The sequence below is a fragment of the Pongo abelii genome, chromosome 3 (genome assembly GCF_028885655.2).
Source record: "Pongo abelii isolate AG06213 chromosome 3, NHGRI_mPonAbe1-v2.0_pri, whole genome shotgun sequence".
In the NCBI taxonomy this organism is placed as follows: Eukaryota; Metazoa; Chordata; class Mammalia; order Primates; family Hominidae; genus Pongo; species Pongo abelii.
This window is the reverse complement of record NC_071988.2, coordinates 53,237,358-53,265,222: the sequence shown is the minus strand read 5'-3', so window position 1 is coordinate 53,265,222 and position 27,865 is coordinate 53,237,358.

The following is a 27,865-nucleotide window of genomic DNA, read 5'->3' as shown; positions in this document are numbered from 1 at the left end:
TCATAAATTTATTAAGTTATGAGTTTCCTACTTGTTAGGCAGATATACTGTGCTAGAGGTATCAAGTAATATCAAATCATACTAATTAGAGTGAGGAAACTCTCTAAACATAATAAAGGGAATAAAATCCATAACTTGACACATAACTAAAGTTTTGCATATTTATTTTTTCAAAATTATTGTAAATTATTTGGAAATATGGATAGTAATTTATTAGGCATGATTAAAATAATGTTCCTACTGAAGTCTTGCTCAACATCTGCCATTTGATTTCTTCCTATAAACACTCCTAAATGCCTCGACATTCTCTATAGAAAACCACAGTCTACTTTTGCCTGTTTCTTGCATCTGTTCATGTGTCCTACCTTTAGCCACATGTGTCATATGCTACCACTATTTTCTTCCTTGGCATATCTGTCTTAGTCCATTTGGGCTGCTATGATAAACTACCATAAACTGGGTAGTTTAAGAGTAACTGAAATTTATTTCTGGAGTCTGGGAAGTCCATGATGAAGGCACCAGCAGATTTGGTGTATGGGGTAGGCCCACTTTCTGGTTCACAGTCAGTGCTTTCTCCCTTCCACATGGTGGGAGAGGCAAGGAATGTTTCTCAGACCTATTTTATAAGGGTATTAATTTTATTCATGAGGCTGAGGTACTCTCAATCTCCCAAAGACCTCATCTCCCAATAGTATCAATTTGGAGTTTAGAATTTCGACATATGTATTTGGGGGTTATATAAATATTCTGATCATAGCAAGTTGTTATGAGCTCACTGGCAGCAATTAGTTTGTCTTTTTTTATATCCTAATTTCTTATTGTAGGTAATTCATCATATTATTTATATGGCTGCTGAGCAGAAAATACAAAATTATATGACAATATACAAAAGGTTAGCAGAGTAAATATAACATTTTAAAGTTAGTGTATGTAGGTGAGAAATAACAGTTCTTAAAAAGAAATTGGTTTCTAATAAATAATACCAGTAGAATCAATCTTAAGAGGTAAATTTGGAATATTTTCTGAAGACACTACACTTCTAAGGATACAAGGCAAAATGACTAAGATAACATGAGTACACACCTTTCAAAGAACTCTCATACACATAATTGTAGAAATGTCCAAGAATGTACAAATAGTGTAAATCCTTCAGTGGGACTGGCAGCTAAGAAAGAGTGCTATTCACTTTTGAAAAATTTCAGAGCTTTCTCTTTAATAATGTCCACATACAAAATAAATTTAACTGCTGGCTTCAGGGTTATCTTGTCATTTACCATCACTGAAGGTTTACTTCAGTATTTACATTGAATGTAAGTTTGAAGAGCTTAATAAATAAGTTTTAATTTGAAGAGACCAAATACATGGACAAAAATGAGCAGTGGTGAAAATTGCTAAGTACACCTGTTGATAATACAAATCATCAGCATATTTCTACATTGGGGGTACAGATTATAAGAAAAACAGTCCATGTCAAAGTATGGTGTGTGTGTGTGTGTGTGTGTGTGTGTGTGTGTGTGTGTTCTGGGGGAGCCAGAGAGGAGGTACAGCAACAACTTGCTTATAACATCATGCATGTGAATATTTCCATAAATTTAGACAAGGGACAGAAACAAATATAATTGGGAGCTGGACTAAATAGAAATTCTAATAAACCCTGACTCTCAGCTTACATAAAACAAGAAAATAATGAGGCATTGGACAAAAGAAAATCCCCTTCTAGGACTACTTGCAGTTCTGGTTGTCACAAGTCATAATGGACTGTCAGATTAATTACTTTTTGTGAAAGAGCTCTCTCAAGCTAAAAGCCTGAACAAGTTTAAAAGCATACTACTAAGTTAAGACAGTAAATAAAACTTCTCCAAATAATTGTTTTGACCTTAATAATTGCACCATTCACCCCATCTCTGTGCCCCACCCCCAAAAAAGGAAGCCATTTGCATCAAGAACAAGAAAGATGCAAAATCCTGAAGCACACCATAGAGGTAGTACAGATACTTTCTTCTTGCAAGCACTTGACTGATAGTAGGATGGAATTTCCAAAATTCTCATTAATCCCTTACAATATTTGCAAAAATGAAAATAATTTCCTATCCTTATTTTTTCTTATGATCATGTAATTTCAGAGAAGACATAGATCAAATAAGCATTGAGCTTGATTTTCTTTGCAAAGGAAATAAAGTACTAGAGATGGACAATAATTTGAAGGAAAATATCAATTCAGGAGGTCATTGCTCAATGCCAATCATATGTTGCCACACTTCCAAGTAATTGGCATGATGTATGGAGTTAGATAGTCACCGAAATATCAGGAGAAAGACCATGGTCTAGGTATTCTAACTACATTTCTAACAAAGTGTATAGACCACCTCAACTGAGCTGTACTGCTCACTATATCTGCTAGAACACATATATGTGTGCACGCATACATGCATGCACACACAACCAATTTCTTCATTGCAAACCAGGCAGTCCTCACCGAATAACTCAAAGATGAAGAAAAAAAGTCATATATATTTGTATATACGTGTGTATGTGTGTGTGTATGTATATATAGCAGAAGGTGTTTGACTTAAAAAAAAAAAAAAAAAAAGAAAGAAATGTATTATCTCACAGGTTTGGAGCCTAGAACGCTAAGATGACAGCAGCACCAGGCTCCTGTGGAAGGTGATCAGAAAGGACCTCTTCCAGTCCTCTCTCCTAGCTTGCTGTACTTCCCTATCTCTGGTAGCCTAACTCCAATCTTCACATTTATCCTTGTTTGTGTTTTTATCTATGTCCAAATTTCCTCTTCTTATGAGGACACAGTCGTATTGCATTAGGACCCTCCTAATGACCTCGACTTAATTGATCATGTTCTAAGAAGCTGTTTTCAAAAATGCTATTTCCAAATGTCATTCTGGGGTAATGGAGTGAGAATTCAAACATATTAATTTTGGGGGAAACAAATGCATACCACTTCCAACCATGAACGAAATGAAAACAAATATAAAGGGAGTTATACAGTACAAGTGTAGTATAATAAATTTAGAAAAATTTGACTTTAAAAAGCAACAGACAAAGTGTAAAGCAATAGTCTTTTATTCAAAAGAAGCTTTTCTTAAGGCAGGCGATGTGGGATATATAATATAATGAAAGTATATTGGGGCATTAAAATAAATATCAAAATGCAAATCTTTATTTAAAGCAACTGTAATAAAAATTAACATTGCATAAACTTTAATTTACTGTGAAGGAAAAATTTGACATTAATACTCAGAATGCACATAAAAATATATTAAAATGATAAGATGAAGAGTGAGAGACTTGGAGAAACAAAAAAATCAGAAACAATATACTAACAATGTATCCCTGATTTAGAAGATCAAGACATAGAGAATGTAAAATTATTTAAATACATAAGAACTTATCTGAGTTATAAGCGCTCAGTCTGTAAATTTCATAGATTTGCCATAATGTCAAATAAAATCAAGGTAAAATAACAAACATCCAGAAATATGCTTTTAAATGTAAAATGAAAATGATATAATAAAAATAAGTTCCCTGCAGTATATGTTAGGAAGCTAACTGGCCTTTGATTCTGAAATCCAGAACACCATAAGAGAAAAAGAGACCTCTACAAATAGAATTAAGGTCCTTGAATACACATGTTTATCGGATTTTATCCAACAGTCTTGTTTTCAGAAGTAACCAGGATCTTGAGTTGGATAGACTTTTTTTTGCCCTCTGATGATTATAAATTTATTACCTATATTACACTAATAAGTTATATGTAATATTGTTACATGTGCTTTATATAATTATATTAAAATATGCACATCCTCTGCAACCTGCCTTTTATAATGAAATGCTAACACATTAATGTTCCAAAATGTATTTCTTGAATTGGTTTATTCTTTCACTCTTAACTGTTAGCTACCCTTCCGTATACATTGCATACTAATTAAGTAATTCACAGGTCATATTGTATCTTTCCTTGAACACTCACTTCTTTCATATTCCACATCTCATTTTCAAGTACACTCTCCAGTATAGCTAAGAAAAGATAATTATCCTATGAAAGTAAATAAAATTATTAAATATACAAAACAACAAAATGCTAATAATGTAAGCATAAATTAAATTGAAATATACTCCCATTTGTTATTAAAGACTGAGAAGATATCTATGCCTCATTGTGAAACTCCTCACATTAATTACTCAGTAGTTTAAAGTCCAAAATATTGCCTCTGTTTTACTTAGTTTTAGCAAAGAGGAAATGGGAGAAAACTTGGTTCTCTTCAGCAGAAACAGTACCCAGGGAATATGTTCCTCCTTCAGCATCCTCATCAGGTACTTTAAGGTTTTGAATTAATCCAACACCAAGTCCCATATATTACCATTTGAAGATTCAAATTCAATTTCACAAAATCAATCTCATATCAAGCACAATTGCTGAGGCTCTCTCTCTCTCTCTCTCTTTAAATATACATATATATATATATATATATATGTATTTAGTTCGGATCTGAGAGAATGACATACAATGGTTGCAAGACATCAGGACCTTCCTTTTTGTGGTATAAGAATAAGATATGCTTCTTGTGTCCTTATTAATATCCACCTTAAGATACTTGGTTTTATTTTGCATACTTAGAACAGCATTTAAGAAATTCCATTGCACTGATAAAATTTGTAGTGATGGCATGCCTTAATCTTCAAATCTTACTGAGTCTCTGTATTAGTCAGTGTTCTCTAAAGAGACAGAACTAATAGGATAGATGTATATATGAATGGGGAGTTTATTAAGGAGTACTGACTCACAGGATCACAAGGTGAAGTCTCACAATAGGCTTTCTGCAATCTGAGGAGCAAGGAAGCCAGTCCCAGTCCCCAAACCTCCCAGCATTCCTATCCCACCAAGGCTGACTTACAGCCTCTACAAACAATTGCAGCTTAATCCATTAAGGAACTAGTAGACACCACTGAGGTTGAAAACAATTGAAAGAATACATTACATAGAGACTGCACTATTGTGCACCCTCTGAAGTAAACCCAAAGCAACCTACACAATGAATGATATAGTTATGTCTATAGGAGATAGTATGTTCCTACAAAAGCAACTGTTATACCAGATAAACATATATCAATATAACGACAGAAGAAATATAAAAAATAAGAAAAAAAAACAGCAAGAAAATTTGAGACCTCCTAAAGAACATAATAATTCTCTGGTAACAGGTCCCTCCAAAAAAGAAAATTTATCAAATGCCTGAAAAGCAATTAAAAATAATAATCTTAAGGAAACTAATTGAGCTACAAGCAAATACAGGTAGACAATTCGGTGTAATCAGAAACAATTCATGATCTGAATGAAGAATTCAACAAAGAGATAAATTTCACCTAAAAAGAACTAAACAGACATCTTAGAACTGAAGAACTCATTGAATAAATTATAAACTACATCTGAAAACTCCAACAACTGACTATATCAAACAGAAGAATTTTAGAATTTTAGAAGAATTTTAGTCATTTGTAATAACCTAGCTAGACAAAAATAAATAAAAAATAATGAACAAAGCACACATGAAACATGGTACACCATAGAGTGCTCAATTATTCACATTTTTGTTGTCGCAGAAAGTAAAGAGAAAATTAAAGGGATAGAAAAACTATTTCAAACAATAAGAGCTGAAAAACCTCTTAAATTTAGTAACAGATTTAGAGATACAAAGAGGGGAAGCTTAGAGATTTCTAAATAGATACAACTCAAAAAATTCTTCTCCATGGCACATTATTGACAAACTGTTAAATATAAAAGACAAGAGAGAATTCAGAAAATAGCAAGTGTCTAATCACTTTTAAGGAAATCTGCATCAGACCAACAGTGAATTTCTCATAAGAAACCTTACAGACCAGAAGAGAATGGGATGATATACTCAAAGTGCTGATGGAAAACGAACAAACAAACAAAGAAAAAAAAAACAATGAAACATACCAAAAAAATCACCTGTGAGTTAAGGATACTATATCCATCAAAGTTACCCTTCATTCATGAAGGATAACTTCAGCCAAGAAAACTGAAGAAATTCATCATCACCACACAAACTCTAAGAAGTACTCAAGGAATTTGAAAACTGAAAGTAAAGAAAAAAAAATGGTATCTGCCATCATGAAAACATGTGAAAGTATAAAACACACAGGTAGAGCAAACATGCAAATAAGAAAAAGACTCTAATATTACTGCTACAAAAGACTATTAAATTATAATTATAAACATTAAGAAAATAAAAGAAAAAATTAATAAAATGGCAGGACTAAGTCCCCACTTATCGGTAATTACCTTGAATTTAAATAGATTAAGTTTAAAAGATATAGCCTGGTTGAATAGATAAATAAGTGACCCAACTATATGCTTTCTTTTTATTATTATTATTATTATTATACTTAAAGTTTTAGGGTACATGTGAACAATGTGCAGGTTTGTTACATATGTATACATGTGCCATGTTGGTGTACTGCACCCATTAACTCGTCATTTAGCATTAGGTATATCTCCTAATGCTATCCTTCCACCCTCCCCCCACCCCACAACAATCCCCGGAGTGTGATGTTCCCCTTTCTGTGTCCAAGTGTTCTCATTGTTCAATTCCCACCTATGAGTGAGAACATGCAGTATTTGGTTTTTTGTCCTTGTGATAGTTTGCTGAGAATGGTGATTTCCAGTTTCATCCATGTCCCTACAAAGGACATGAACTCATCATTTTTGATGGCTGCATGGTATTTCATGGTGTATATGTGCCACATTTTCTTAATCCAGTCTATCATTGTTGGACATTTGGGTTGGTTCCAAGTCTTTGCTATTGTGAATAGTGCCGCAATAAACATACATGTGTATGTGTCTTTATAGCAGCATGATTTATAGTCCTTTGGGTATATACCCAGTAATGGGATGGCTGGGTCAAATGGTATTTCTAGTTCTAGATCCCTGAGGAATCGCCACACTGACTTCCACAATGGTTGAACTAGTTTACAGTCCCACCAACAGTGTAAAAGTGTTCCATTTCTCCACATCCTCTCCAGCACCTGTTGTTTCCTGACTTTTTAATGATCACCATTCAACTGGTGTGAGATGGTATCTCATTGTAGTTTTGATTTGCATTTCTCTGATGGCCAGTGATGATGAGCATTTTTTCATGTGTTTTTTGGCTGCATAAATGTCTTCTTTTGAGAAGTGACTGTTCATATCCTTTGCCCACTTTTTGATGGGGTTGTTTGTATTTTTCTTGTAAATTTGTTTGAGTTCATTGTAGATTCTGGATATTAGCCCTTTGTCAGATGAGTAGGTTGTGAAAATTTTCTCCCATTTTGTAGGTTTGCTGTTGACTCTGATGGTAGTTTCTTTTGCTGTGCAGAAGCTCTTTAGTTTAATTAGATCCCATTTGTCAATTTTGGCTTTTGTTGCTTTCTAGAACAAATTTATCTCACCTGTAAAGTCACATATGGACTGAAAGTAAAGAGATGAAAACTAAATTTTATGTAAATAGAAACCAAAAACAAGCAAGATTAGCTATACTCATATCAGACAAAATAGACTTTAAGTAAAAATAGTAAATAAAAAAGAGACATAGACAGTCATTATATAATGCTGAAGGGATCTCTACTGTCAGTATTAGAATGGTTATCTAGACAAGAATCTAACAAAGAAACATTGGTTGTAAACTGAACATTAGACCAAATGGACTTAAAAGCCTTTTACAGATAATTTTTTTCAGCAGCTACAGAATAAACATTTTTTTCTCATTAGCACATAGAACATTCTCTGTGATAAACCATATGATAGGACACAAAAAAAGTCTCAACAAATTTTAAAATATCAAAATTTTCAAGTTTCTTCTCAGACCACAATGGAATAAAACTAGAAATCAATAAAAACGGAGGCTTTAAAAATTATACTAAACATGGGTTTCAACAACATGCTCCTGAATGACCATTGAGTCAAGGAAGAAATAAAGGAGGGGAAAAGAAACATCAAAGCAAATTAAAGTCACAACATATAAAAATCTTTGGGATACAGCAAAAACAGTGCTAAGGGGAAAGTTTATAACAATAAATGGCTATATCAGAAAAGTAGAAAGGTTTCAAATAAACAATCTAAAGACCCAACTCAAGGAACTAGAAAATTGAGAACTAACCAAACCCCAAATAAATAAAAGAGAAGAAATAATGTAAATAATACAGATTAGAACATCAGGACAGAACTAAATGAAATAGAGACTTAATGTGTATATATAAAACACACACATGCAGACACACAAACACATATAAACCACACACAAAAAAAATCAATGAAGCAAAAAGTTGATTGTTGAAAAGAAAAACAAAATTTAAGCTGCTAGTTAGACTAAACAAGAGAAAAAAGATAAAACCCAAATAAAATCAGAAATAAAAAAGATATTATAGCGAATACTACAGCAATACAATAGACCAATAGAGACTCTTATGAACAGATGGTATACACTAACAAACTAGAAAACATAGAAAAAATTGATGAATTTCTGGACATATACTATCTACCCACTTTGAATAAGGAAGAAATAGAAAACCTGAAAAGACCAATAATTTGTAATGAGATTGAGTCAGTACTAAAAAGTTACTAAATAAAGAAAAGTCAGGATAAGATACCTTCACTGCCTGTCTTTCCACCAAATTCTACCGAACTTTCAAAAAATTATTGATACCTATTCTGCTCAAAATATTTCATAAAATTGAAGAGAAAGAAATTCTCCTTAATTTATGCTATGAGGCCAGCATTGCCCTGATACCAAAACCAGACAAGGACATAACAAAAAAAGAAAACTATAGGTAAATATCCCTGATAAACCTAAACATAAGAATCCTTAATGAAATTCTAGTAAACCAAATCCAACAGCACATCATAAAGGTAATACACTAAGTGAGATTTATCTCAGGGATGCACAGACACTTGAAAATATGCAAATAAATAAATGTGATACATCATATCAAAAGAATAAATGACAAAAGCCATATGATCATTTCAATAGATTCAGAAAAAAATCTGATAAAATTCATAGTTCCTTCTTGATAAAAATGATCAAATAACCATGCATAGAAGGAATAGACATCAACATAATAAATTCCACATATAACAGATCCACAGATAATATCATACAAAATGGAGAAAAGCTGAAAGAATTTCCTCTAAGAATGAGATCAAGACAAGGATGCTCACTTTCACCACTCCCATTCATCATAAAACTGGAAATCCTAGCCAGACTAAACAGGCAAAAGAGATAAATAAAAGGCATTCAAATTGTAAAAGAGAAACTCAAATTGTCCCTTTTTGCAAATAATAAAATCTCATATTTGTAAAAAAAAAACTGAAGATTACAGTAAAAAACCTATCAGAATTGAAAAACCAACTCAAATTTACAGGATAAAAAATCAATATAATTTCTATAAGCCTATAATGAACAATACGAAAAAGAAACCAAGAAAGTAATCTTTTTTATAACAGCTACAAATAAAATAAAATACCTAGGAATATACTGAAACAAAGAAGTGAAAGCCCTTTACAAATAAAATTATAAAACATTGATGAAAAAATTGAAGAGTATACCAAAAAATGAGAGATATTCCATGTACATGGATTCAAATTAATATTGTTTAAATGTCCATACTACCAACAGCAATCTACAGAATCAATGCAATTCCTATCAGAATACCAATGAGATTCTTTACAAAGTAGAAAATCAACCCTAAAATTTATATGGAACCACAAAAGACCCCAAATAGACAAAGAAATACTTGGCAAAAAGAAGAAACCTGGGAAGCATCACACTGCTCGATTTCAAAATGTATTGAAGAGGTAATAACCAAAGCAGCATTCTGTTGCTATGAAAATAGACATATGGACCAATAAAATAGTATAAAGAACATAGAAACAAATACATTTATTTATAGCCAACTGAATTTTGACCAAGGCGCCAAGAACTTATACAGCAAAAAAGACACTCTCTGAAATAAATAGTGCTGAGAAAACTGGATATTCATATGAAGAAGAATAAAAACAGATGCACCCTTTTCACTACATACAAAATCCACTCAAAATGGAATAAAGACTTTTATGTAAGACCTGAAGCTAGAAAATTATATAAAGAAAACATAAGGGAAACATGTCACAACATTGACCTGCGCAAAGATTTTATGAGTAATATTTCAAATGCAAAGGCAACAAAACCAAAAGTAGACAAATGGAACTATACTAAATTAAAAATATTCTGCATCCTAAAGAAAACAATCATCAGAGAGTAGAGACAACATGTAGAATGAGAAAAATATTTGCAAGCTATTTGTTCAACAAGGTACTGATATCCAGAATATACAAGAAACTCAAACAATTCAACCAAAAAATAAAATAATCAGATTCATAAAAGGCATAGTATCTGAACAGAAACTGCTCTAAAGAAAATATAAAAATGGTTAACAAGTCGCTGAGTGTGGGGGCCCATGCTTGTAGTCCTAGAAATTTAGGAAGCTGAGGCAGGAGGATCACTTGAGCCCAGAAGTTTGAATCCAGCTTGAGCAACATAGAACCCTGTCTGTAAAATAAATAAAAATAAAAATAATTTTGAAATAGCCAACAAGTATATGAAAAAAATGTTGAACATCAGTAATCATCAAAAAAAAAAAAAAAACAAATTAAAACCACAATGAGACATCGTCTCACCCAAGTTAGACTGACTATTACCAAAAAGACAAAACCCAGTAAACGCAGGAGAGAATACAGATAAAGGGAAACTGTTATACACTGTTGATGGAATTGTAAATTAGTACAGCCATTATGAAAAATAGTATGGAGGTTTTTCAAAAAACTACAAATAGAACTTTATACAAATCAGCAACTCACTACTGGCATTTTATTCAAAAGAAAGGAAATCAGTATGTCAAAGAGATGTCTGTACCTTCACATTTGTTGTATCACTACCAGCAGTAGAAAAGATATGGAATTAATTTTAATATCTACTAGCAAAAAAATTGATATGGAAAATGAAAAATGTATACAGAATGGAATGCTATTTAGCTGGAAATATATTGGCATTTTATTATTTACAACAATAGATGAGTCTGAAAATTATTAAGCAAAATAAATCAGGAACAGAAGGATAAACACCACATATTCTCACTCACATGTGAGAACTAAAGGATATTGAGCTCATAGAAGTAGAGAATAGAATTGTCCTTATTGAAGGCTGAAAATGGTAGGGTGGAGGCAAGGTAGAAAGAGGTTGGCCAGAGAATACAAAATTACAACTAGTTAGGATAAATAAGTTCAAGTTTATAGCACTTCGAGCGTAGTTAATAACAATGTATCATGTATTTTCAAAAGCTAGAAGAGAAGATTTTGAATGTTCCCATCACAAAGAAGTGATAAATATTTGAGATGATGGATTTACTAATTATCCTGATTTTATCATTATAATACTGTATACATATATTGAAACTTCCTTATCTTATAAACATGTACAATTATTATATGTCAACCAAAAATGAAAGAAAAAAGAATATTATTATGCTATGTGTTATAGTCTGTGACTTGTTTTGTTTCACAACTGTATATTATTTCATTGTGTGAATATGTCACAATTTATTCTATTGTCAATGAATTTTTTTAGTATTTTTTGTTGATATAAACAATGCTTCTAAGAACATTTTCGTAGAAGTCTGCTGTTGCCTGTGTGCAAGAATTCCTGTGGAGAGTATACCTAGCATTGAAAATGCAAGGTTGTAGGAAATGTGAGACTTCACATTAAAATGATAATTCAAATTTAGTGAGACTATATCAATGTACATATTCACCAGGAAGATATAAGATTTTGCCCTGATGCACATTTTCTCCAATATTCACTATTTTATTGCTAATGTTTGCCAATCTACTGGGTATTAAATGGCAAATTAATGTGTCCTTAATTTTCATTTTCTGCATTTCTAGCAAGATTTGGCATCTTTTTATGTTTATTCACTATTCATGTTTCTTCTCCTCTAAGGATTCTACTTTTCTCTGAAGTTTATTACTGCTCCCAACTTTATTTGTTGGATGAAAAGTCTTTCTCATTGGTTTGTGACATTTCCTTTATTGTGTAATATGCCCTTCTACATACTAGAATCTCTTTCAAAGTCATCAATTCTTTGCCAACATCATGTGATTTTAAGCATTCAAGTTCTATATTCCATTTTACTATACGGTAGTGTGAGTCAGACTTTAATATTCCCTTTTTTCAGGATTTTGTAAGCTATCCTCATGTCTATTTTTATTCCCTAATTCAATGCTAGAATCATTTTTGTTAAGCTAAAAAAGTCCTAAATTTTGCTTAGTAAACAAGTATTTTATTTTTCAGATTTAGTCTCATTCATAACCATGATGTGTCTTTCACTCATATCTTTAAAAATAATGTTTTAAAAAAATTCAAGGTATTTACAAAAGAAATTGTTTTTAAGTTATCTTTTCTTACTAGTTCTCTATTCAAACAATTCATGGGGTTTGATAGATAAAGAACAATTTAACAACTGCACCAGAACAATGTATTCAGGAAGGGGAAAATATGCACACTGAAATTATGTGAATAAATGTGACATATTTTTCTATTGCTTTCTCTTTTTTATGTATTTAGCTGATTGTCTATATACAGACTCTTTTGAAATTTCTACCTTCTAAAATGTAGCCATATTCTCAATGTAATTTTCAATCCCATGTAGAAAAAGGAGCTGCCAATAATAAAGACTGCAGACTAAATAGAGAAGAAATAAATCAATTTTAGCTTTATTTTCAAAACTAGCAAATACAACCTTTTATAAATTACTATGACCCAAGACAGTAAACCATGTAATAAAGAAACAGCTAGTAATTTTTGTCATGGAATATCTTTTAGAATATAAAGCTATGTGAACTCATTATTTTTATATAGTGGTTAATAAAAGTACTATTTCTTCCACTTATGTGTTGTTTCTTCATTAGTTTCAGAGGTTTTGCTAAAACTTGGCATATGTTGTGACAGATATGAGTCACTCATTTGAATGAACTTATGCTACTTTAAACTTTTGAAATCATATTAGTGAAAAAATATATTTGATATTATTTAATGATTTTAGATTATTATTAAAATGTTTTTCATAATTGGTAAAATAGATATTCCTGACAGCTTTTAGAGAAATGTAGCTTTTTTTTTTCTGCTTAGTTGGAAATAAGGCTTAATCTTGGTTCAACAATGCTGCTATTAAAATGGAAATATGTCTTCATTTTCTCTGGTTTACTAACCTTATATATCAGGATGCACTATACTCTTATCATAAAAGAAAAATGTCATATTTTTTAAGGACTAACTATGGCCATTTTACATAGCATAATAGTTTCTACGCATATCCTCAGAGTATGATTCAATACAGAATCTCATGTGGCCATTGTGGGGAAAAGCCAAATTAACCTTACTAGAAAAAGAATTTTAAAGTTTACTACATTCTATCAATTGAACTATTAGTATGGATGATGTTTCCTGATTCCTTTCAACATACCTGATTCATCGTCTCTTCCACTGAAGAAATAGGTATTTAGGTTAGAACTTCTCTTTATATGAATATCTCAAATACAAAACAGATTAACTTGTGATCAGCTCTGACCATTTTGTTATATAATAATTTGAAATATCCATTTCTAATTTCCTCTGAATATCTAACTAGGAACAGAGTACTGAGAAATTAATAGTAATTACTCTTCAAATGTATGTAACACTACAGATTTCAAAGCACTTTCAGAAATCCGTACCTTTAGAAAGTTATCATATGAGCTAAACCCATATCCCAGATAAGTTACAGTTGCTTAATATAAAATATTATTAAGCAGAACCATGGCTGAAATGTTTCTCTCCCTGTTCCAAAATGGGTAATGTTTCTGAGATACAGGAAGCCTTCTAAAGATGCTGGGACAAAGGAAATAATAATTTTTCACAGAATCCACGGCTTCCAGAAAGCAACTATGCTTAAAAGCAATATTTGTAATTTGGGTTAGTTAGTGATACAGTGGTGTAAGAAACACACTCACTCATCCAAACCCAAAGAATGGACTTAGAGGCCGGGAGCACAGAGAAAGTGAGACTTCTAACAACAGTCTTGCAAGATCGGTATCTGGTAGGGAGGCACATCCAGGGCAGTCAAAACAGATAATTTATCTCCTAGCATGCCACTCCCTCCCCCTGTTCCTCATTGGTCGAGTACTATGGGGCTCCAATCTTCCCAGACATCGCCTAAGTTTCATTATCTCCCTTAATAAGGTTATACACTGGCCCCATTCCTTGCTTAACTTTCGATTTCCCAAAAACAAAACTTTCTTCTCTTTTATGGGCTGATCCCTCCTCTACATTCTGTTTGCTTATCATGAATTTGTAAGAGCATGAGCTGTCAGCTTGTTACCACAGGCTGGCTGCCAGTGCTTAGATTTATCATGCCTTGAAAATTGACCATTTAAAATGTTTTCTTACCAGAAGCCTGGGGTTAAGTAAAATAAGTGCTTTCTGGGAGAAACTTTTGTTGTTTACCCTTAAGCCCAAGTTCAAAAATACACAAAGTCTTCCCTTATTCACTCTCATAACTCCCTGTGTTTGCCTTCCTTGCAATTTCTTTTTCTTGCAATTTTATCTTTGGATAGGTATTTGATTAATGTTTTTATAACCAAACAGGTTTCTAACATACTGGTAAAGATAGTGAATGTTTCATTTACTATTTTATTCCTAGATTCCTAGCGTATAACATATTTTATGCATGATAGGTACAGGTTAAAACATATTTTGAATGAATGATTCAGCAGGCAATAAATGAAAGTTGTGAGAGAGCTTTTGTCTTTATTTTATTTTTAATTTCTACCAGCAACAATATACTCTAATTTGTGAGAAAAATAACCAAAGAACATGAAGTTTTCTTAGCATACACAGTGTTATGCCAACCGCAGAGACGAATGGAGCAATAATATTACCTAATGACTCTATAAATTCTAGAGTTAACAATATATCTGACTTTAGGCTCAAATTCTATTGCAAATTTTAAGATAATTTAACTGAAAGATTTTGCCCATGTTCACTTATATCTATTTTTATAATCTTATCTTCTCCATTGTCACCTCCCAAAGATTCTGTGTACTTTCAACTTAATTATTGATTTAAAAGATTAATATTAAGTACCCAGCATAATGTTCCAATTACTCTGCTAAAAATTGGATACACAACTGACGCATTATCTCCAAGATAACTCTTATTTGCCAATCTGTATTATTTTTATTGCTGTTGTAACAAATTACTACAAATTTAGTGGTTTAAAAAAAACAGAAACTTATTATTTTAAGTTTTCTAGATCAAAATTTGTACACGAGTGTCACTGGGCTGAATTAAAGATTTCCTTACGGCTTTATTTTTTTCTAGAAGCTCCAGGAGATAATTCATGTTCTTACATTTTTCAGCTTCTAGAGGCCATCATCATTCCTTGATTCTCTGTTTCTTTCCTGTAGCTTTTAAAGCTAGCAAAAGAGGTTCAAATTCTTATGTCAAATCTCTCTGACTTATACTTCTGTCATTTTTTCGTCTCCTAAGGACTCATGTGATCAGATTGGCCCCATTCCGATAATCTAAAATAATCTACTCATCTCAATGTCCTTAATTTTAATCACATCGGTGAAGTTGCTTTTTCAATGTAATTAATGTCCTTTAATTTTAATGTCCTTAATTTTAATCACATCGGTGAAGTTGCTTTTTCCATGTAAGGTAACATTAACTATTCCAGGAATATGGAAGCGCACATCTTTTGGGGACACTATTTTGCCCACTGCACACCATGACACATTACAATAAAACTGTCAGAACTATTCTGCCAGTCATTAGATGCCTGAGTAATTTTTTCCTTGAAAAGAAAACCATGTCTGGGCCACGTATCTTGACATTATTAGAATTAGCTAAGTGTTCATTGAAATATCAGCTATCTGGACCTTTATTCTGGAGTATTGAAACACATTCTGATAATTGTGTTTCCAATGCAAAGTTTAGAAAATGTATCAGATTTGCTAGGTCTAATAACTAAGAGTTGTTGAAACCTGCACTCTGAGATTTAAATCTATTATTTCCCATGTGTTCTCTGGCACCATCATTTAACTCCTGCTCACATGTAACATCACTCATTCCTCAGACTATCACCATAAGTCTTTCTCTTGACCTTTGTTCATCTCTCTGTTTAAATCCTAAAGTTTTTGTTGACGATTTTATCTAATTATTTTCAATAACTTACTTTCTATTGCAAATTCTTGGCTTTACCTCCAGTATGTTCTTTAATAGAAATCAGACAGTAGTTAAGAGTATTAATTCTAAAGTAGAATATTTGAGTTTGAATCAAGGCTGACCTACTTGTAATGTGATCTTAGACTATCTGCCTGAATGTATTCTATAAAAGTGTTGATTTAGTAATAGTTACCGCTTGATAAATTTCTTGAAGATTAAAATAAATGATACCCATCAGAAAGTACTAAGAAGATGGCATGGAACATAGTAGGCATTAAATAGTTGTTAAATAATAGTTAAACATTTTCTGGTAACTTGGAATTGTATAATAGCCAGATGATTACTTGACAAATGTGACCAAACTACTCATAAAGACTAAAGGCCATTTTAAAGTTTATTATAAACATGTTCATACATTTGCACCTATGAACCTGCATGTCACCGAAATCCTTCAACTTACTGAGTAGTAAAACAGTATATAAGAAAACAGTACCGGATTCCTGGACTGAGGTTTCCACCATTCTGAGAAATGACATCACGTATGGTACGCTAATTTAGGACCTTCTGGAGAATCTTGTTCCAGTCCTATAATGCATTGCCACCCAACTGGAACTACAACTGAGTCCTCAAAGGCCATTTCACTGTTCTATCAAGCCAGCTGCTTCAGGAGGCTGGGGAGCATGATAAAACCAATACATTCTATGGGTTTTCATCCCTTGCCAAACTTATTTTGTGGTGAATTGAGTACTTTGATCAGAAGCAATGCTCTGTGGAGTAACATAATGGTATATAAGACATTCTGTAATCTCATGGATGGTAGTTTTGGCAGAAGCATTGTATGCAGGGAAGGAAAATGCATATCACTTACTCTGCATATGACATTTATTATATTATTTGGTCAATGTTACTGAAATTATCTCTTACAATAAAACTTTAAAATTTAAGTTTATCATGAAAGTGTTCATATACTTATACCTATTAACTTGAATGTTGCTCAAATTCTACAATTTTCTGAGATCAATGATATACGTTTAGAAAAATTTGGATTAAATTATAATTTTAAATATGTTTATGTGGGTTAGGAGTTGAAAATGGGTTGAACTCAGAGGTCAATTCTAGATTTGATTTGCTGTTAATACTAAATTCAACCATCTATTTTGTGTTTTATTTAATTACATTACCTATTTTTGTACCACATTAGTCTTACATAAAGCTCCTATAATATTATCCCTCCATTTCACTTATGTATGTTTTTTAATTGAAAATGTTTACTCAACAAATACAGCATTATTTGATTCTAATTGAGTATAATATAACTCATCCTAATTTCCCTTTTGACATATCTATCTCAACATTTCACTTTGCATAATGAAAAGCTATATATTTTGAAAGTACACATTTCCTATATTCCCATTCCACTGTCATTCAGCCTTGTCTAAACTACTGTTGATTCCATTAAATTATTTTTAAAAGATTATATCAATAAAATGTTGCCCACTATATGGTGTATAAATAATGATACCAAAGAAAGTAACTTTTAACTTTATTCTCTTACAACCTAAAAATGTGGAAGTTAATTATATCGCCTTTGTAATAATTTTAAAACTTTAGAATGACATGAGAAGTCCAGAAAAAAAAAAAAAACAGATAGTGCTTTCTTTTTCTTTGTTGTTTTTAAACAGTTATCTTAGCCAGGATGATCATACATCAACCATGCACAAATGTCACTATTTGAAAAAAATATATAGCTATATATATATATATAATATATACGTGTATGTGTATATATACACATACACATATATACACACATACGTATATATGCATATATATGATATATATATTTATATATAAAGTAAAGCAAAACATAAAGGACACTGCATTACTATATTACTTTTATTTGTACATTTTTTACAATTTCAATTACATATGGACAGAACTTATTGGTGTTAATAATGTGAAATTTTCCCTGCTTGTTGAAATGAAAATTATTTTATTTCTGTGTCCGGAATTGGTGGGTTCTTGGTCTCACTGACTTCAAGAATCAAGCCGCGGACCCTCGTGGTTGAGTGTTACAGCTCTTAAAGGCTGCATGTGGGGAGTTTATTCCTACTGATGTTCAGATGTGCTCGGAGTTTCTTCCTTCTGGTGGGTTTGTAGTCTTGCTGGCTCAGGAGTGAAGCTGCGGACCTTTGCGGTGAGTGTTACAGCTCTTAAGGCAGCGAGTCTGGAGTTGTTCCTTCCTCCTGGTGGGCTCCTGGTCTCGCTGGCTTCAGGAGTGACGCTGCAGACCTTCGCGGTGAGTGTTAACAGCCCATAAAGGCAGTGTGGACCCAAAGAGTGAGCAGTAGCAAAATTTATTGCAAAGAGCGAAAGAACAAAGTTTCCATGGTGTGGAAGGGGACCAGAGCGGGTTGCCACTGTGGGCGCGGGCAGCCTGCTTTTATTCTCTTATTTGGCCCCACCCACATCCTGCTGATTGGTAGACCCGAGTTGTCTGTTTTGACAGGGCACTGACTGGTGCCTTTACAATCCCTGAGCTAGACACAAAGATTCTCCACCTCCCCACCAGATTAGCTAGATAGAGAGTGTCCACACAAAGGTTCTCCAAGTCCCCACCAGAGTAGCTAGATACAGTGTCCACTGGTGCATTCACAAACCCTGAGCTAGATATAGGGTGCTGATTGGTGTGTTTACAAACCTTGAGGTAGATACAGAGTGCCGATTGGTGTATTTACAATCCCTGAGCTAGACATAAAGGTTCTCCAAGGCCCCACCAGACTAGCTAGATACAGAGTGTCAATTGGTACATTCACAAACCCTGAGCTAGACACAGGGTGCCGATTGGTGTGTTTACAAACCTTGAGCTAGATACAGATTGCCGATTGGTGTATTTACAATCCCTGAGCCAGACATAAAGGTTCTCCACATTCCCACCAGACTCAGGAGCCCAGCTGGCTTCACCCAGTGGATCCCGCACCAGGGCTGCAGGTGGAGCTGCCTGCCAGTCCCATGCCATGTGCCCATACTCCTCAGCCCTTGGGTAGTCGATGGGACTGGGTGCTGTGGAGCAGGGGCCTGGGCTCGTTGGGGAGGCCGCACAGGAGCCCATGGAGGGGGTGGGAGGCTCAGGCATGGCGGGGTGCAGGTCCCGAGCCCTGCCCTGCGGGAAGGCAGCTAAGGCTCCGCGAGAAATCGAGCGCAGCGCTGGTGTGCTGGGGGACCCAGTACATCCTCCACAACCGCTGGCCCGGGTGCTAAGCCCCTCATTGCCCGGGCCTGCAGGGTCGGCACGGCCTGCCGGCTGCTCCGAGTGCGACGCCCGCCAAGCCCACGCCCACCCGGAACTCCAGCTGGCCCGCAAGCGCCGCGCGCAGCCCCGGTTCCCGCTCGCGCCTCTCCCTCCACACCTCCTGCAAGCTGAGGGAGCCGGCTCCGGCTTTGGCCAGCCCAGGAAGGGGCTCCCACAGTGCAGTGGTGGGCTGAAGGGCTTCTCAAGTGCCACCAAAGTGGGAACCCAGGCAGAGGAGGCGCCGAAAGCGAGCGAGGGCTGTGAGGACTGCCAGCACGCTGTCACCTCTCATTTCTTTACCAAGAGGAGACTAGGTACTTATTTTAAGCATTTGATTTTTAGAACCTATAATTCATGTTGTAATTAAGACAAAATTAGTATCAGACTCTTATTTTTCAGTAATGAAAATCATCTTTAGAAATGCAATGTTTTATGATATAAAACTAAAGAAGTTTTATGATGCATGACTTACATTTCATTGTCTTTATGGCTTTTTGTTGACAATCTCAAGCACCTAATAGCCCCAACTGTAATAGTCACTAAACAATATGACAATCTCCATGGAAAAATACAGCAAAATATGGCTGAAGTAGCATAGGTTAATGTATTAGCGTATTTTAATAATGTAGCATCTCCTCAATGAAACAAAGAATTGCTTCTTAAAGCTGTGTAATATTTAAATATTTAAAGCTGTGTAATATTTAAATGGGAAAGTAGGAAAAACAAGTTTAAATTCTTTAATAGGTTTAAAGTTTATATTCTTATATAGGATCAATTATTGTCAATTCTAAAACCATTCATCCAATCATTATTTGGAGTACTTCCCACCTACAAAATGAAGTTTATGATGGAGAACAAGGCTACATAGTTACACCTACAATCGATGTAAAAAAAAAAAAAAAAGTTAAGAATTAGCAACAAAAAGGAATTGTAATGCAAATAAAAAAGTGTAAATAGTGCTAATGCTGAGGATGGTAATGGCAATGACATACTATGTACCAAGAAATTCACGTTAAAAAGTTTTATGCTAAAAAATATGTGCTCTACTAGACAAATATAAACATATGCATATATATCACTTACGAACAAATAAGCTAATGAGAAGTTGAATTTATATTAAAAAGTGAAGAAACTGGAAGATTGGACTCCTAAGTATTTCACTATCTTTAAAGTCTCATTTATAGTAATTAAATGAATTAGAAAAAGAGGTGGAGTGATGCAGCAGATACAATTAGTGAATATTTACTATCATGTATTTAATATATGAGTGATCAAGTGTTAATTTCATTTTATGCATCAATATGGAAGAAAGTTTAATACTTATTGAAAACCAGACCAGGATTTAGTCAAGCAAGGAAGTGCTGACTTCCTATCTGAAATCCAACTACACTCAGAAAACGCTTTTTTTTCCCTTAACTTCTTTTGTTTCAGGAGTACATGTGTAGGATGGTTCTATAGATAAATTGAGTATCATGGAAGTTTGGTATACATTTTATTTCATTACCCAAGTAGTAAGCGTAGGACCCAATAGGTGGTTTTATGATCCTCACCCTCCTCCCACTCCCCACTCTCAAGTAGGTCCCAGTGTCTATTTTCCCCTTTTTCGTGTTCATGTATACTCAGTGTTTAGGTCCCACTTGTAAGTGAGAACCTGCAGTATATGTTTTTCTGTTTCTGTGTTAAGATAATGGCCTCCAGCTCCACCCATGTTGCTGTAAAGGACATTATCTCAGTCTTTTTATGGCTGTGTAGTATTCTATGATGTACATATACCACTTTTTTTTTTTTTTTTACCCAGTCTACCATTCGTGGGCATTTATGTACATTTCATGTATTTGCTTTTAAGAATACCACTGCAGTGAGCTCACATGTGAGTGCATCCTTATGGTAAAATGACTTGTATTCCTTTGGATATAGACCCAATAATGGGTTTTTGGGGTCAAATGGTAGTTCTACTTTAAGTTATTTGAGAAATTGCCAAACTGCCTTCAACAGTGGCTGAACTAATTTACATTCTCACCAACAGTGTATAAGCATTACTTTTTCTCTGCAGCCTCACCAGCAGCTACTGTTTTTTAACTTTTTAGTAATAGCCATTCTGACTAGTGTGAGATAGTATCTCACTACTGTTTTGATTTACATTTCTCTGAATATTAGTGATGTTGAGTATTTTTTCAAGTTTTTTGGCCCATGTATATCTTCATTTGAAAAGTGTGTGTTCTTGTCCTTTGCCCACTTTTTAATGAGGTTGTTTCTTTTTGCTTGTTAATTTGTTGAAGTTCCTTATAGATTATGGAAATTAGACCTTTGTCAGATGCATAGTTTGTAAATATTTTCTCCCATTCTGTGGACTGTCTATTTACCCTGTGGAGTAATTTAATTTTCTTTGCAGAAACTGTTTAGTTTAATCAGATCCTATTTGTCATTTTTTGTTTTTGTTGCAATTAATTTTGTTAATTTTTAAATAAAATCTTTCTCAGGGCCTATGTCTAAAAATAGTTCTAGGTTTAGTTCATGGGGTTTTACAGTAATTAGGTGTTACATGTAAATCTTTAACCCAAATTCAGTTGATTTTTGTATATGATGTAAGGAAGAGGTCCAGGGTCAATCTTTTGTATATGGCTTGCCAGTTATCTCTGCACCATTAGTTGAATAGGGAGTCATTTCCCTGTTGCTTGTTTTTGTTGGCTTTGTTGAAAATCAGATGGTTGTACGTGTGTGGCTTTCTTTCCAGGTTCTCTATTCTGTTCCATTGTTCTATGTGTCTATTTTTGTACCAGTACCATGCTATAGTATTTTGGTGACTAAAGCCTTAAAGTATAGTTTGAAGTTGTGTATTATGATATCTCCTGCTCTGCTCTTTCTGCTTTGAATTGCTTAGGCTCTTTGGGCTCTTTTGTGGTTTTACATGAATTTTATAATAGTTTTTTTTCTAATTCTGTAAATAATGCCATTGGTGGTTTCAAAGGAATAGCATTAAATTTGAAAATTTCTTTGGACAGTGTGGCCTTTTAAACAATAGTGATTTTTTTCTATCCATGAGCATAAAACTTTGTTTCATTTGTTTGTGTCATCTCTGATTTCTTTCAGCAATGTTTTTTAGTTTTTATTGTAGAGATCTTTCACCTCCCTGGTCACCTGTTTTCCTATGTATTTGATATTTTATTTTTTGTTATTGCTTCTATTGTGAATGGGATTGTATTCTTGGTTTCACACTAGGCTTGAGTGCTATTGGTGTACATAAATGGTACTGATTTTTCTACATTGTTTTTGTATCCAGAAGCTTTGCTGAAATTGCTTATCAAACACAGGAGCTTTTGGGCAGAGACTATGGGCTTTTCTAGGTATAAAATCATGTTGCACAAACAGAGATAGCTTGACTTCTTGACTTACTATTCGGGTGCCTTTTATTTCTTTCTCTTGCCTGATTGCTTGGCTAGGACTTCCAGCACTATGTTTAATTGGAGTGTTGAAAATGGCGTCCTTGTCTTGTTCTGTTTCTCAACGGGAATGCATCTAGCTTTTGTTCATTCAGTAGGTTGTTGGCTATGAGTTAGTCATAGATGGCTCTTATTACTTTGAGATATATTCCTTCAATGCCTAGTTTGCTGAGGGTTTTTAACAAGAAGAGATGCTGAATTTTGTAGAAAGCTTTTCTGCATCTATTGAGATGATCATGTGGTTTTTGTTTTTAGCTCTGTTTATGTGATGAATCACATTTGTTGATTTGTGTATGTTAGACGAAGCTAACGTCTCAGAGAAAAAGCCTACTTAATCATAGTGGATTCACTTTTTGAAGGGCTGCTCCATTCAGTTTTTTGATAATTTGTTGAGGATTTTTGCATCAAGGTTCATCAAGGATATTCACCTGAAATTTTATCTTTTTATTCTGCCTTTGCCAGGTTTTGATACCAGAATGATGCTGGCCTCATGGCATGAGTTAGAAAAGAATCCCTGCTCCTTAATTTTTTGAAGTAGTTTCAGTAGAAATGGTACCAGCTCTTATTTATATGTCTGATATAACTCAGCTGTGAATCCATCCAGTCTTGAGATTTTTCTTGTTGGTAGCCTTTTTATTACTTATTCAATTTCAGAACTCATTTTTGGTGTGTTGAGGGATTTAATTTATTTCTGGTTCAGTCATTGGAAGTTGTATGTTTCCAATAATTTGTCTGTTTCTTCTGGGTTTTCTAGTATGTGCATGTAAGTGTTTGTAATAGTCTCTCATTTTTTTTTCTTTTGTATCCCCGTGAGGTCAGCAATACTGTCCCCTTTGTCATTTCAGATTGTGTTTATTTGGCTTCTTTTTTTCTTTTTTCTTCATTAGTCTAGCTAGTGGTCTATCTATTTTATTTTATTTTTTCAAAGAACAAACTTATGGTGTTGTTCTCTTGTATGTTTTTAGGCATGTCAGTTTTGTTCAGTTCAGTTTATCTCTGTGGTTATTTCTTGTCTTCTGCTAGCTTTGTGGTTGGTTTGCTCTTATTTTTCTAGATCCTCAAGGTGTGATGTTATGTTAGATTAAATCATTCTAACTTTTTGATGTGGGCATTTAGCACTATAAACTTTCCTCTCAAGTTGTGTCCCAGAGTTTCTGGATGTTGTATTTTTTTTTTCATTAGTTTCAAATAATTATTTTTTTCTGCCTTAATTTCATTTTTTTGCCCAGAAGTCATTAAAAAGCAGTTCGTTTAATTATGATGTAATTGTTTTGTTTTGAGAAATATTCTTGATATTTGTTTATACTTTTATTATGCTGTGGTCCAAGAGTGTGGTTGGTATGATTTTTTTTTAATTTGCTGAGAATTGTTTTATAGCTGATTGTGGGGTTTATGTTAGACTATGTGACATGTGTAGATGAAAAGAAAAATGTATATTGTATTGCTTTTTTTTGGTATTCATTCATTCATTTATTCATCATTTATTTATTTATTTTATTATTATTATACTTTAAGTTTTAGGGTACATGTGCACAATGTGCAGGTTTCTTACATGTGTATACATGTGCTATGCTGGTGTGCTGCACCCATTAACTCGTCATTTAGCATTAGGTATATGTCCTAATGCTATCCCTCCCCCCTTCCCCCACCCCACAACAGTCCCCACAGTGTGATGTTCCCCTTCCTGTGTCCATGTGTTCTCATTGTTCAATTCCCATCTATGAGTGAGAACATGCGGTGTTTGGTTTTTGGTCCTTGCGATAGTTTACTGAGAATGATGATTTCCAATTTCATCCATGTCCCTACAAAGGACATGAACTCATCATTTTTTATGGCTGCATAGTATTCCATGGTGTATATGTGCCATATTTTCTTAATCCAGTCTATCATTGTTGGACATTTGGGTTGGTTCCAAGTCTTTGCTATTGTGAATAGTGCCACAATAAACATTCGTGTGCATGTGTCTTTATAGCAGCATGATTTATAGTCCTTTGGGTATATACCCAGTAATGGGATGGCTGGGTCAAATGGTATTTCTAGTTCTAGATCCCTGAGGAATCGCCACACTGACTTCCACAATGGTGGAACTAGTTTACAGTCCCACCAACAGTGTAAAAGTGTTCCTATTTCTCCACATCCTCTCCAGCACCTGTTGTTTCCTGACTTTTTAATGATTGCCATTCTAACTGGTGTAAGATGGTATCTCATTGTGGTTTTGATTTGCATTTCTCTGATGGCCAGTGATGATGAGCATTTTTTCATGTGTTTTTTGGCTACATAAATGTCTTCTTTTGAGAAGTGTCTGTTCATATCCTTCGCCCACTTTTTCATGGGGTTGTTCATTTTTTTATTGTAAATTTGTTTGAGTTCATTGTAGATTCTGGATGTTAGCCATTTGTCAGATGAGTAGGTTGCAAAAATTTTCTCCCATTCTGTAGATTGCCTGTTGACTCTGATGGTAGTTTCTTTTGCTGTGCAGAAGCTCTTTAGTTTAATTAGATCCCATTTGTCAATTTTGCCTTTTGTCACCATTGCTTTTGGTGTTTTAGACATGAAGTCCTTGCCCATGCCTATGTCCTGAATGGTATTGCCTAGGTTTTCTTGTAGGGTTTTTATGGTTTTAGGTCTAACATGTAAGTCTTTAATTCATCTCGAATTAATTTTTGTATAAGGTGTAAGGAAGGGATCCAGTTTCAGCTTTCTACATATGGCTAGCCAGTTTTCCCAGCACCATTTATTAAATAGGGAATCCTTTTCCCATTGCTTGTTTTTTGTCATGTTTGTCAAAGATCAGATAATTGTAGCTATGCGACATTATTTCTGAGGGCTCTGTTCTGTTCCATTGGTCTATATCTCTGTTTTGGTACCAGTACCATGCTGTTTTGGTTACTGTAGCCTTGTAGTATAGTTTGAAGTCAGCTAGCGTGATGCCTCCAGCTTTGTTCTTTTGGCTTAGGATTGTCTTGGCAATGCAGGCTCTTTTTTGGTTCCATATGAACTTTATAGTAGTTTTTTCCAGTTCTGTGAAGAAAGTCATTGGTAGCTTGATGGGGTTGGCGTTGAATCTACAAATTACCTTGGGCAGTATGGCCATTTTCACAATATTGATTCTTCCTACCCATGAGCATGGAATGTTCTTCCATTTCTTTGTATCCTCTTTTATTTCATTGAGCAGTGGTTTGTAGTTCTCCTTGAAGAGGTCCTTCATATCACTTGTAAGTTGGATTCCTAGTTATTTTATTCTCTTTGAAGCAATTGTGAATGGGAGTTCACTCATGATTTGGCTCTCTGTTTGTCTGTTATTGGTGTTTAAGAATGCTTGTGATTTTTGCACATTGATTTTGTATCCTGAAACATTGCTGAAGTTGCTTATCAGCTTAAGGAGATTTTGGGCTGAGACAATGGGGTTTTCTAGATATACAATCATGTCATCTGCAAACAGGGACAATTTGACTTCCTCTTTTCCTAATTGAATGCCCTTTATTTCCTTTTCCTGCTTGATTGCCCTGGCCAGAACTTCCAACACTATGTTGAATAGGAGTGGTGAGAGAGGGCATCCCTGTCTTGTGCCAGTTTTCAAAGGGAATGCTTCCAATTTTTGTCCGTTCAGTATGATATTGGCTGTGGGTTTGTCATAGATAGCTCTTATTATTTTGAGATACGTCCCATCAGTACCTAGTTTATTGAGAGTTTTTAGCATGAAGCGTTGTTGAATTTTGTCAAAGGTCTTTTCTGAATCTATTGAGATAATCATGTGGTTTTTGTCTTTGGTTCTGTTTATATGCTGGATTATGTTTTTTGATTTTCGTATGTTGAAGCAGCTTTGTATCCCAGGGATGAAGCCCACTTGATCATGGTGGATAAGCTTTTTGATGTGCTGCTGGATTTGGTTTGCCAGTATTTTACCGAGGATTTTTGCATCAATGTTCATCAAGGATATTGGTCTAAAATTCTTTTTTTTTGTTGTGTCTCTGCCAGGCTTTGGTATCAGGATGATGCTGGCCTCATAAAATGAGTTAGGGAGGATTCCCTCCTTTTCTATTGATTGGAACAGTTTCAGAAGGAATGGTACCAGCTCCTCTTTGTACCTCTGGTAGGATTTGGCTGTGAATCCATCTGGTCCTGGGCTTTTTTTGGTTGGTAAGCTATTAATTATGGCCTCAATTTCAGAGCCTGTTATTGTTCTATTCAGAGATTCAGCTTCTTTCTGGTTTAGTCTTGGGAGGGTGTATGTGTTGAGGAATTTATCCATTTCTTCTAGATTTTCTAGATTATTTGCATGTTTATAGAGGTGTTTATATTATTCTCTGATGGTAGTTTGTATCTCTGTGGGATCGGTGGTGATATCCCCTTTGTCATTTTTTACTGCGTCTAATTGATTCTTCTCTCTTTTCTTCTTTGTTAGTCTCGCTAGCGGTCTATCAGTTTTGTTGATGTTTTCAAAAAACCAGCTCCTGGATTTAATGATTTTTTGAATGGTTTTCTGTGTCTCTATGTCCTTCAGTTCTGCTCGAATCTTAGTTATTTCTTGCCTTCTGCTAGCTTAGCTTTTGGGTGGAGAGTTCTGTGTATGTCTGTTAGGTCCATTTGGTTGTGTCGAGTTCAGGTCCCAAATATCTTTGTTAGTTTTCTGCCTTGATGATCTGTCTAATATTGTCAATGGGATGTTGAAGTATTATACTATTATCGTATTGTTATCTAAGTTTCTTCATAAGTCTCTAAGAACTTGTTTCATGAATATGGATGTTCCTGTGTTAGGTGCATATATATTCAGGGTAGTTAAGACTCCTCGTTGAACTGAACCCTTTATCACTATGCAATGTCCT